Consider the following 12,577-nt stretch of genomic DNA (forward strand, 5'->3'; position numbering starts at 1 on the left):
AATTCCACAGCATGGGGCTGATGTGGCTGAAGGGCATGGCTGCGATGGTGGCTGAAGAGAATGGGGAATGCACAAGAGACCTGAGTTGGACGAAGTTAGAGTTCTGTGGGGTGGAAGGGGAGGCATTGTGGGGCTGAAGGAGGTTACAGAGATAGTCCATAAAGGGATTTAAAATGCTGGAAATTGAGCCCTTTCCAAGTCATCAGCCAGCATAACATAAGAACATATAGGAACAGAGGAACATAGGAGCAGGAGTCGGCCATTCAGCCCATCGAGCCTGCCCCGCCATTCAATATAATCATGGCTGATCGTTCACTTCAATGCCTTTTTCTCACACTATCCTCATATCCCTTTATGTAATTTGTATTTAGAAATCTGTCAATCTCTGCTTTAAACATACTCAATGACTGAGCTTCCACAGCCCTCTGGGGTAGAGAATTCCAAAGATTCACAACCCTCTGAGCAAAGAAATTTCTCCTCATCTCTGTCCTAAGTGGCTTCCCCTTTATTTTGAAAATGTGTCCCCTGGTTCTAGACTCCCCAACCAGGATGCATCTACCCTGTCTATCCCTTGAAATATTTTGCAGCTTTCAATGAGACTACCTCTCATTCTTCGAAACTCTGGAGAATACAGGCCCGGTTTCCCCAGTCTCTCTTCATATAATATCATTCACGTAATGAAAATAATCATCTAGGTTCTTCCAGTGATGATCTCAACATATCATAGATCCCTGCATATGGCCCAAAGTTAACCTAATCTTCCCAGTAAGAACGATGCAGGGTTTGGGACAACCAATTTAAATGAAGTCAGTGGGGCATAAAATCAGGTAAAGTGTATATCTGCTGTTCGACCCATACCCACCTTCAAATATGTTTTAACAAACTGTATGAGTGTTGTGTGCAGTTTTGGTCCCCTTACCTTAGGAAGGATATTATTGCCATAGAGGAAGTGCAACGAAGGTTCACCAGACTTGTTCCCAGGATGGCGGGATTGTCCTATGAAGAGAGATTGGGGAAATTGTATTCTCCAGAGTTTCAAAGAACGAGAGGTGATCTCATTGCAACCGACAAAATACTTAAAGGGATAGACAGGGTAGATGCAGGTAAGATGTTTGCCCTGATTGGGGAGTCTAGAACCAGGGGATACAATCTCAAAATAAGGGGGAAGCCACTTAGGACAGAGATGTGGAGAAATGTCTTTACTCAAGGGGTTGTGAATCTTTGGAATTCTCTACCTTAGAGGGCTGTGGAAGCTCAGACATTGAGTATATTTAAAGCAGAGATCGACAGATTTCTAAATACCAATGACAGAAAGGGATATGAGAATAGTGTGAGAAAAAGGCATTGAAGTGGATGATCAGCCATGATCGTATTGAATGGTGGAGCAGACTCAATGGGCTGAATGGCCTACTCCTGCTCTTATGTTCCTAAACTTATCTTTTTAACGATGAACTGTAGCAGTTCCTTTAAGGATCACCATTAAAGTGTTTCCTTGAATGCATCCCGTGCAAGCGCTGGCTGCAACAGACAAACCAGTCTAACAGAGTGGGCCCCAAACATTGGCATATGCAAAGGGCCTAATGCTTGTCTCAAGCATATGGGCCCTGGATGCCAATTTTTTGCCTATACCAATATGGCATGCGCCGTACTTCTGGCTGGTAATGCGTGTACACTTTATGCCTGCAATATTGGAGCCTTCGATACCTATTTGGCATCTAAAACAGGTGCAATACCATCAAATTTCTAGGCCATAATTTCTAGGGATATTGACTGGTATCCATATCTTATTAAAATCAGTATATTTGTTGTGTCTTCCAATAAATAATCCTCGGTATACATATTCCTGTGCACATGCTCATTAAAAATGTCAGCAACTGTTTGCTGCTCATACCTGTAACCATTCCCCTTGTGCCAGTAGATGGCGTTCAAAAGCCTTTCCGATATTATTCTGAGCAATGTGCCATGCTATACCCATACAGAAACAGTGAAAAGCTGATTTGAGTCCACATACTCTGCTGACCATTATCTTTTCTCCACAAATTGCTCTAAATGCTTTCTAAACATTTTCACCATTCTTTTCAGTAACCGAGTTGTCTTAATTAAACAAAATTTTTATAGATCACAAAAACATGATTGCTAACCCATCGATTTGTCTTTTGTGTCTTTTAATACCTTCAATAAAGTTTCTATTTCGATGTCTCAGGCTGTCTCAAAAGCATGAGCCTCAGCTTGATATTTTACCTCACAACAATTAAGAGAGACATTGCAGTCATATCTGTGCAATCTGAGCATGTGCTGTCTACAAAATCTGGCAGTGTGCAATCTGGTCATCAGCAGCAGTTGAAAGGGAGAGGGTGTGTCACCTCATCCTGTGAGAATTTGGGAGTTTCTTCATTTTTTTCCAGAAGACTTTTGGAAAAAAAAAACGCCAGTTCAAGTCTCAATGCAGTCGGACAAGTGATGACATTTATAAAAAGATATTACAATTATGCTTTTGTGTTATGCAACGATGCACAGAAAAGTACCTATTAGCAATAACAACTGGCATAATACGACACACAGCACGGGAACAGTAACAGCGAATATCGCAGGGTCATAGCCAATTGTTAAAAATGAACAAAATTGTTTATAATAAATTCATATTATTTAGTCAATCCCTCTTTTGGTTTTATACATGTATAAAGTTAAAAGAAAACTGTTCTGAACCATCTTTGAGACTCAAAGAGATGTTTTAATGTAAAAAAAGGTAGTTGCATGAACAGTGTAAATGGCGTACCTTTAAAGTAACATCTGTTTGTTTATGGAAATTTTTATTTATTAGAGACTATAGCCCCAATTTTAACCAGGGCAGGAACTAGGCATGAGTAGCTACAAGTGTCTATGAGCTTGCCAGCTTGAGAACCCGACGATTTTAACTCCCAGGCTTCATTGAATATGATGCCCACTCAGTCGTCTTGGGAAACCTCTTATAAGGAGGTTGCATTCCCAGCTTTCAGATTTCACTATTATCCTGCTGCAATGAGGGCAATTTCTGATATGAGTCACAGATCTGCCCTCGGGTTTTCAGATACCTCATTGGAGGTCCTGGTGGAGGAGGTCAGGACAAGCGAGGAGATACAGTTTCATGTTCATTGAGCTGTATCAACACATTGGGCACTGGCATCTCTACAAAATTATTCTCACGAGGTTATAAAAATGGTTCAAGCACCTCAGTGGTGGTATCGGACAGGTGTAAGATTGTTCTGCCCGTTGCTCGGCTGATGTGCACCCAAATTACAAATCGCCTCCAATGACTCTGCAAACTGAAATAACATTAATAGTAGGAACTAAGAATTAATCACTGAAAAGTATAACCTTGGGGTGATTCCAATAACTTTCACATTCTCTGCATCACTGAATTCCTGGAGAAAAACAAGCCAATATCTTTCACTCAGAATAATCGCAGCTGTTTCATCATTCTGCACAATAGAGTATTTAGACATTGGTCAGGACCCATACCATGCTGGATCCTTTGTACACATTTCCAAGGGAAAAGATATAAGCTTCACAGCGAGTAAACCTCACACCCTTAAAGCAAGTGCGAATGGGGACACAGTAGTCCCCAAAAATGTTCTTGTGAACCAATAATCATGCAGCCTGCAGCTAGTAAATCTGGTTCAAAGGGATGGGACAACATACTCACATGTCCTCCAGTATTGCCTATATCAAAATTATATTATGTATCAAGAGACCCAAATGGGACAACAAGCACTGGCTGCATCCTATTCATTTCAGAGCAGCGTTGACTGTACTAATCCATAAAACAAGTTGCCCTTTTCTCTGGAGACAACCACTCTCTGTTCCATCTTTATTACAGGTCAAAGAGTGCGAACACCCATAACAATACAGAATGTGTTTTTTTATTTATTCACGGGATGTGGGCATCGCTGGCAGAGCAAGCATTTATTACCAACCCTTTACCTCTGTTTGGCTTGCTTGGCCATTTCAGAGGGCAGTTAATATTCAACCACATTGGTGCGGGTCTGGAGTCCTACATAGGCCAGACTGGGTAAGGGCAGCAGATTTCCTTCCCTAAAGGATAATCGTCAACCAAATGGGTTTTTACAACAATCTAGTAGTTACATGGTCATCATTAATGATACTTTTTTTAATTCCAGATTTAGTTAATTGAATGTGGATTTTACTGCAATCCTGACATCAACATTCCTCACAATTAACTCACTAAGGGAATGCACAGTGATCACGTTTAGAGACCTTTAATTTTCCCTCCACTGCCATTTGGACAAACTCCAAAAGTTTACAGGCCACCCACCCAGCCAGCAGAGAAGAACGATCCAAGTGTAATGCAACAACCTGGGTCTGATGGATGGTTGGAAGAGGCTACAACCTATAGAGGTTGTATCGACACAAGTCATATTCTAAGACTGACTACTTCTTAACACAATCACACATACCCCAAATCATACTCTGTGACATAGGGCCACCAGTGATCTCAGATCATGCCCCAGTTACGCCTCAACCTACACGAGCTGGGGTTGGGCAGTTGAACGTGAGAGGGTAATTGTTTGCAGTAGCTTTTGGAGACTTGATGATCTGGTTGAAATAAAACAGAAAATGCTGAAAGTACTCATCAGGTCTGGCAGCATCTGTATAGAGTGAAACAGAGTTAACATTTCAGGTCTGTGACCTTTCATCAGAACTCTGATCTCTCCACAGATGCTGCCAGACCGGCTGAGTATTTCCAGCATTTTCTGTTTTAATTTCAGATTTCCAGCATCCGCAGTATTTTGCTTTTGTATTAGTGATGATCTAATTGGTCAATTAAAACCCCAATTGTTATTTTTCCCCTTTACTTTCATTAACATTCTTAGTATTTCAATTTGTCAGAAGGCACCACATTTAATATAAGAATTCAAAATTTTTCAGGAAACTATGTCCTCATCTAGAAATGTCTGATCACTTGACAAATGCAGGAGGTGGTATGGTGAGCTACATTTCAACGGGGATTGAACAATTCTAAATTTGCTAAATCCTGACTAGAATACTCCCAATAGAGAGGGTTCAAATCCCTTTGTGCTATTTTTGTTATAAAGAAGGAAATTACTCAAACTTTTTTTCCCAGTAATATATTTATTGCTACTCAGAGAAATAATTCATAAAATATTATGAAAAATAATGGCAAATAGAGAAATATAATGAAAAAAACAGCAAATAGAGAAATGGTTCACAATACAGTATAACAAATGTCACTTTTTACATGAAAAAATACATTACCAATGTTCATTGTTGGTTCCAAAATGAAGGCAAATTCATGAAATAAAAATAGGGAATTTTCCTAGGGCTTCTTCAGCAGAAGATTGCAGGAAATCCCATTAACATGGGGGTACTGATCTTCCATCGAAATTACAGCAGCTGATCAGGAGAACCCTCAAGGAAATTTCCTATGCAAATGTGTCAAATGTGAAAATTTCCAGTGAACCATGACCCCAGATGACTCTACCCCACCACACCCCTCCCCCACCCTGCCAAGACATTTAGTGGTCTTAACATTTTTATTTCCACTTCAGGATTTTGTGTACTTTTATATTTTCTTATACAATATAAATGAAGAAATGTTTGTGACACTCACAGTCTGTTGCAAAACCCATGCAACTATTTGTTTTCATATATCATAGCAGTATCATTAGGGGCATCTTAGTGTTGCCATTTTTTGAGGGCTCTGTCAGCATATCTGAAGCTGATGGTCAGCTTTTGCTTGGTTAACAAGCATGAGAGTCATCTATACAGCTTCTCATAGTCAGACTGTCAGTTTAATATCAATTTTTTAATAGAAAATTTATGGCCAATCGCATGTGGTGGTCTTGGCCTGAACTTTCTTCACAGTTGTTCCTGTTCCACTCAAGTAACACCACTGAAGCATGGTGGAAACCCCATCCACATACATAAATGTTTGTATAAACCGGCATCCCAAATTTCCTCCGGGCTGCTCCCGATCTGCGGATATAATGGGTGTGGGTGAAAACTCTATTTATGAGTGTAAATAGGATTTCTGCCACAATCCTCATGAAATGATGGCAACAAAGTAGGAGATCTAAGAATTTTCTAAACCCTACCTTTCCTGATTCCTATCTGAACAGCTGCATTTACATGGCATTAGAATGGGCTACAAATGACCATTAAAAACTTGATTATAGTTCATAGAGTAGTATCATAGAATGTTATGGCAGACAATGACATTCAGTTCCTTGTGCCTGTGTCAGCTCTTCATTAAGAGCTACTCACATAGTCTCAATTCCCTACCCTTACCTGGAACACCTCTAAATTTTTATTTTTAATTATTTATCCAGTTCCCTTTTGAAAAGCTGTTATGGATTCTGCTTCATCACTGTATTTTTTTTATTCATTCATGGGATGTGGGCATCACTGGCTAGGCCAGCAGTTATTGCGCATCCCTAATTGCCCTTGAGAAAGTGGTAGTGAGCTGCCTTCGAGAACCGCTGCAGTCCTTGGGGTGTAGGAACACAGTGCTGTTAGGAAGGGAGTTCCAGGATTTTAACCTACCGACAGTGAAGAAATGGCAATATAGTTCCAGTCAGGATGGCGTGTGGCTTGGAGGGCAACTTACAGGTGGTGGTCTTCCCATGAATCTGCTGCCCTTGTCCTTCTAGGTGGTAGAGGTCGCAGGTTTGGAAGGTGCTGTCGAAGGAACCTTGGTGAGTTACTGTAGTGCATCTTGTAGATGGTACACACTGCTGTCATTATGATCAGTGGTGGAGAGAGTGAATGTTTGTGGATGGGGGGCAAATCAAGTGGTCTGCTTTGTCCTGGATGGTGTCGAGTTTCTTGAATGTTGTTGCAGCTGCACCCATCCAGGCATGTGGAGAGTATTCCATCACACTTCCGACTTGTGCCTTTGAGATGGTGAACAGGCATATGGACTGCAGAGTTTTGGATGATCATAAGTTTATGGTATAGAAGAAGTGGAAAGTGGCAGGCAAACATGCCATGGCCATTAAACAGAATACGCTGACATCAGCCTCAGCCCCAGCAGCACGATGTGGGGGATGTCAGAAGAAACGGATGTGTTGGGAAATCTAGGCTGTAGGGACTTAGGGGATAGAAGTGTAACAGGAGTAGTGGGAATTCAAGAAGCAGGGGGGAATTGGAGCCAGGAGAGGGGCTGAGCAGGAAGCAGGATGGAGGCAAGTAGCAGCAACGCAGGGTGGTACTTTTAATTGGGCAGCAAGAAGGTTTGAACTAAGAGATGCAGCAGTACCACCTATGGTTTGCAGACCTACAAGCTTCAATATTCTAGATGAACTGTGCATATGTTGGATAACATTGGCAGATATGAATCAATTTCAATATATAACAACTTGCATTTATATAGCGCCTTTAGCATAGTCAAACATCCCAAGGCTCTTCACAGGAACATTAGCAAACAAAATTTGACACAGAGCCACATATGACCAAAAGGCTAAAGAGGTAAGTTTTAAGGAGTGTCTTAAAGGAGGAAGGAATTCCAGAGTTTAGGTCCTCGGCTGCTGAAGGCACAGCTGCCAATGGCTCAGCAATTAAAATCAGGGACTCACAAGAGGCCAGAATTGGGTGAGTGCAGATATCTCAGAGGATTTTAGTGCTTTGAGGAGGTTACAGAGACAGAGAGGGCCAAGGCCATGAAGGGATTTGAAAATAAGGATAAGAATTTTAAAATTGAGACTTTGCTTAACTAGGAGCCAATATGTATCAGCGAGTATAGGCGTGATGGGTGAATGGAACTTGGTGAGAGTCAGCATATGGGCTGCAGAGTTTTGGATGACCTTACATTTATGGAAGGTGGAAGATGGGAGGCCAGCCAGGAATGTGTTGCAATAGTTGAGTCTCGAGGGAACAAAGGCATGGATGAGAGTTTCAGCAGCAGGTCAGCTGAGGCAGGGGTGGAGTCGGGTGATGTTATGAAGGCAGTCTTAGTGATGGCATGGAAACATGGTCGGTAGCTCATCTCAAGGTCAAATATGACAGCAAGTTTGTGAACAGTCTGGTTCAGCTTCAGACAGTTGCCAGGGAGAAGGATTGAGTCAGTGGCTAGGGAACAGAGTTTGTGGTGGGGACCAAAGACAATGGCTTTGGTCTTCCCAATATTTAGTTGGAGGAAATTTCTGCTGATCCAGTACTGGGTGTCAGATGAGCAATGTCACAATCTAGAGACAGTGGAGAGATGAGAGAGGTGGTGAGGTAAAGCTGGGTGTCGTCAGCGCAGATGTGGAAAATTATGCTGTGTTTTTGGATGATGTCACCAGAGGCAGCATGTAGAAATAGGAGGGGGCCAAGGATAGATCCTTACTATGATAAAGCAAGTAAGGCTAGTGTGTATACAAAGTACAGTTGTACACAAGACTGTCAATAAAATAGGTTTGGGGTTTATAAGAAAAGATATCTTATGCCAAGTAGTATTATCAAGAATACAGATGTATCAGCATTACCATTTCTCTGGCATTTAGGAGCACTGGTTACAAGGCTTGTGGTATAGAAAACTGCAATAGAGCCTCAATTTGAGTGTGGATCGCAGTGCCTGGGAGTGCCAAGAGAGGCGCCTTGGAGTTCTGCAAGCATTGGATAAACAATGTAAGTGGGGAAGGGGATCTGGGGAAGTCCAGGGATAACTGGGAGAGGGGTATTGAGATCCTGGAGAATTGCAGATGGCCTGGTAACAGGGAGCACTGAGAAGTCATTTTGGGATCCGAGAATGGTGGGTAAAATTTTGGAGAGAAGAGTCCTAGCATCCAGAAGAAATGGGAAAGGGTTTTGGAAGTACTGGGGAGACACCTTTTAGCAGTCATGTGGGGGAGGAAGGGCTAGAAGAATGAGTTGCAAATTGCCCTTGGCCCCTTTCAGACCATTGGGCACCATCCCACCACTGTATTCCATCATAACATTCTGCAGTCCTGACCTACCGGTAAATCCTTCTACACCATCAAATTCCAACACCACTGCTTTCCCACCTCTTAGCTATTTTTTGTCTTTTATATTCCTTTCTTAAAGCATTTCGTGCACTATCATAGATTCTCTTGACTTTAATAAACATAAATTTAATAAAAGTGACCTCATTAACTGCTCAAAGGTTCATTATTTACAGTTTTCCAACATTTATAATTAATAAAAAAAAACTCTTGCCCCCAAAAATGACTCAGAATGGAAAGTTTTTTAAAATTGAATGTGCAACCAAAATAAAGCACAGATTAACAGCAGGACAACAGAAAATCAGGGATGCAGTAATTCAAATTTATCTTTCAGTTGGGTTTAAATTAGCTTCAATACTTTTCGTAAGACAATAAATTACATTCTTGATAAATAATTTTGTCTTTTTTTGTGTCAGCCATAGCTCAGTCGGTAGCAATCTTGCCTCCAAGGCAAAAGGTTGTAGGTTAAAGTCCTACCCCAGAGTCTTGAGCACAAAATCTAGGCTGACACTTCAGTGCTGTACTGAGGGTGTGCTGCAGTGTTAGAAGTGGCATCTTTCGCATGAGATGTTAAACTGAGGCCCCATCTGGCTTTCCAGGTGATTTAAAAGAACCCATGGCACCATTTCAAAGAAGGGCCAAGTAGTTCTCCTTGGTGTCCTAGCTCATACTTATTCCTCAACCAACATCACCAGGAAAGATTATCTGGTCATTATCTCATTGCTGTTGTGACACCCGGCTGTGTGAAAATTGGCTGCCACACTTCTTATATTAGAATGGCAATGCCACTACAGAAGTACTTTATTTGCTGTGAAGTGTTTTGGGACATCCTGAGGTCGTGAACAGCACTCTATTCCAACAAAGGAACTACATGTACTGTTAATCACAGACATTGTCTAAGTAAGCAGTTCACAATAGAAAAGGTGTAGATGGTAATATTTGAATGGTGAGCCACAGCTGAAATAAACTATTGAAAATTAAAGCTCCAATTTGTTTATCTTTTGGAAAAAGCATAGAAAATCAAGTGCTCATAGGAGGAGAGGATGCACTTGTTACCTCGACTCAGTAACTAGCTGATGCATGCTGTGCAATCCTGCTCTCTGCACATGCTCAAGATGTACAGAATCTCCAATTCTTCTGGGACAAAAAAATCCAGTTGGAGTCCAGGCTTTTAGAACTGACTGAGATTTTCAAGTAAAAATATTAATGAAGGCATTAAATGACACAAAGGGCTATCTAATTAGTACACTTAAATCATGCCATTGTGAATTATGTAAAATTCTAATTCTGTTTGAAACCTTATTTTGGAGATTAGAAATTTCAGTTACTGAGAAAAATGGCAGAGGAAATATTTTGAGTGATTTATATGGAAAAGATAATACAGTACCAAGTGTTGGTGTTATAGGGAGCCATTACAGGTCATAGATCAAATTAATATTGGCAATCCTGTTAGGTCACCACCTACAGGCATTACAGGGAAATGTAGCAAATTACTGGAGATTTTAACATTGTAGTTTCTATAAGCAATCCTTATGTGATTTTTTTTAATGAAGCATGCATCCTTATTATAATATTTTAAACATATGTTATATACCCTGATCTTGTTAAAGATTTGTTTACAACAGAACTGCATAAAGTGAATTAAATCAAGTCATACTGTAAGTAAAACAAAAAGTACATACTAATGTTTCTTTCTTCATTCAATATAATACCAAAAGTACGAACATTGTAAAACTCATGATATTGCATTTACTGGACTTCAAAGTACAGATTGTCATCAGCAACATGCTTCTGCCCTCTCAGGTTGATGTAAAAAAAATCCCATGGCACTATTTCGAAGAAAAGCAATTTTTTTTTACTCTTAACCAACATAACTAAAACAGATTATCTCATTGTTATTCATAGGGATCTTGTGTGTAAATTTGCTGCCATAATTCCTACATTACAACAGTGACTATACTTCGAAAGTACTTCATTGGTTACAAAGCTCTTTGGGACATCCTGAGGTCGTGAAAAAGGCGCTATGTAAATGCAAGTCTTTCTATAAGACAGCATGGTCCACTAAATAACTGCTCTTTGTAAGGTATCCCTCAGTGAAATAATTTAGGGTTAAAAAGCCTTATTGTTGAAGTTAGTGGTAAAAAAAAAACACCAAATGGATTAGTCAAATACAAAGGGGGCAAAAAGTCGCCTGTGAAAGATTTTAGTGTTGTTCTCGTGACGTCATTACGTTAAATGTGGTTTATTTAAAGTTGTCAGGGATTAAGGATGTGAAGGAACCATTTCCACACTAGGCGGACCCCTTCATTGCTGCTGACTGCCTTAACTGCGTGTTCCATGGAAGTCTCCTAGCAAATCTTCAGTGTGTGAGCAGCAGTGAGATCAGTTCAACCCTCTGAAACTTGACAAACCTGAAGAGAAGCTTCAAACAATACTTGGACTGGAAGAACCAAGAGACGCCAAAAAGGTGGAGTATGTCGTGCTGTCCAATTAAATCTCAACATTTATTCATGTCAGAATATTACAGTGTCAATTCATACCTTTCTATAAACTGCAATTAGCTTGCTGTTTGTTCGAAAGTCGACGTCGCGACACTTGCTGATTGTATTTTTAACATTAGTCTGTCATTTCAATAGTTTCGTTACATTACATAAGTGAAGATGCAATGCTGTCAGATGATTAGAGAATTTAAAAACCGTGCCACGCTTCCCTTTCAAAATAGGAATTCAGGTGCCTTTTAATAATGGAGATTTGCGGCACATCTGCCTGTTCTTATTGATTGTACCTATGAAGTTTATGACCAGCATTATACAATAGTCCTTTTCATTAATTCTCAAAGTCAATCGGAGCTCGTTAGCTGTTGAAAAGGAGCAACAACAAAAAAACCCTAAATAGACCAGTATTCACTTTTTGTTTGTAATTCTGCAAATGCGTTCAGGCAACCGGCAAGCACTTCAGTGGCAGAAAGCCAGGTAGTCTGGGTCACGTTTAACTTGTGCCAAACATTTCATACGCCTGTCTGGGAATAGGTCGAAGAGTATTTTTTTTAATTTTATATATATTATAACATGAAACTACTACTGAAATATTCCTAAAAGGCTAGTCGTACAATTTAGCTCTTGACACATTGTCCTGGAATGTAATGCCTTCTATGTGAATTGAAAATAGAGATTCACAAATCTCAATCTGAAATTTAATCTGCACATTGGAGTGATTTTATTGAGATGGTACTTAAACGTATGTAAAGTAGCAGCATTTCAAGTATTTAATATTTTCTCTATCTAATGCTTACAAATTTATATATAATTCTAAGAAATATAAAAGCGCAAAGACAAAATGTGTTTTAAAAGTACAGGTTCCACAAATAAATGCCCTTTAGTTGTGTTTTAGAGCATGATGGTGAGATATGTATTCTGGAGTGAATGTTCAAACAAATTATTATCTTTGAAAAACCCTGCACATCTTTACAAAAATACTAAAAAAAAAAGCCCAATTTCCACTTCATTCTCTAGGAGGCCTCTTGGAACTTGCCTTTTCAGACAAATTATTTCTCCATCTGCTCCCCATTACCTTCAGATACAGCTGGCTGCCAGCCACCAGCTGGGACTTAACACAGT

The 12,577-nt window shown here is 40.1% G+C and overlaps 1 protein-coding gene across 1 annotated transcript in view; it reads left to right on the forward strand.

Moving 5' to 3' along the window:
• adamts10 (ADAM metallopeptidase with thrombospondin type 1 motif, 10) overlaps positions 1–12,577 on the forward strand; it is a 202,042-nt gene that overhangs the window by 15,997 nt on the left and 173,468 nt on the right. Inside the window, exon 2 of the mRNA XM_068016396.1 lies at positions 11,213–11,427. The gene's annotated coding sequence lies outside the window, so the exon portion shown is untranslated. The remainder of the gene's footprint in view (positions 1–11,212; positions 11,428–12,577) is intronic.

The sequence above is a fragment of the Heterodontus francisci genome, chromosome 36 (assembly GCF_036365525.1).
Source record: "Heterodontus francisci isolate sHetFra1 chromosome 36, sHetFra1.hap1, whole genome shotgun sequence".
NCBI classification, from domain to species: domain Eukaryota; kingdom Metazoa; phylum Chordata; class Chondrichthyes; order Heterodontiformes; family Heterodontidae; genus Heterodontus; species Heterodontus francisci.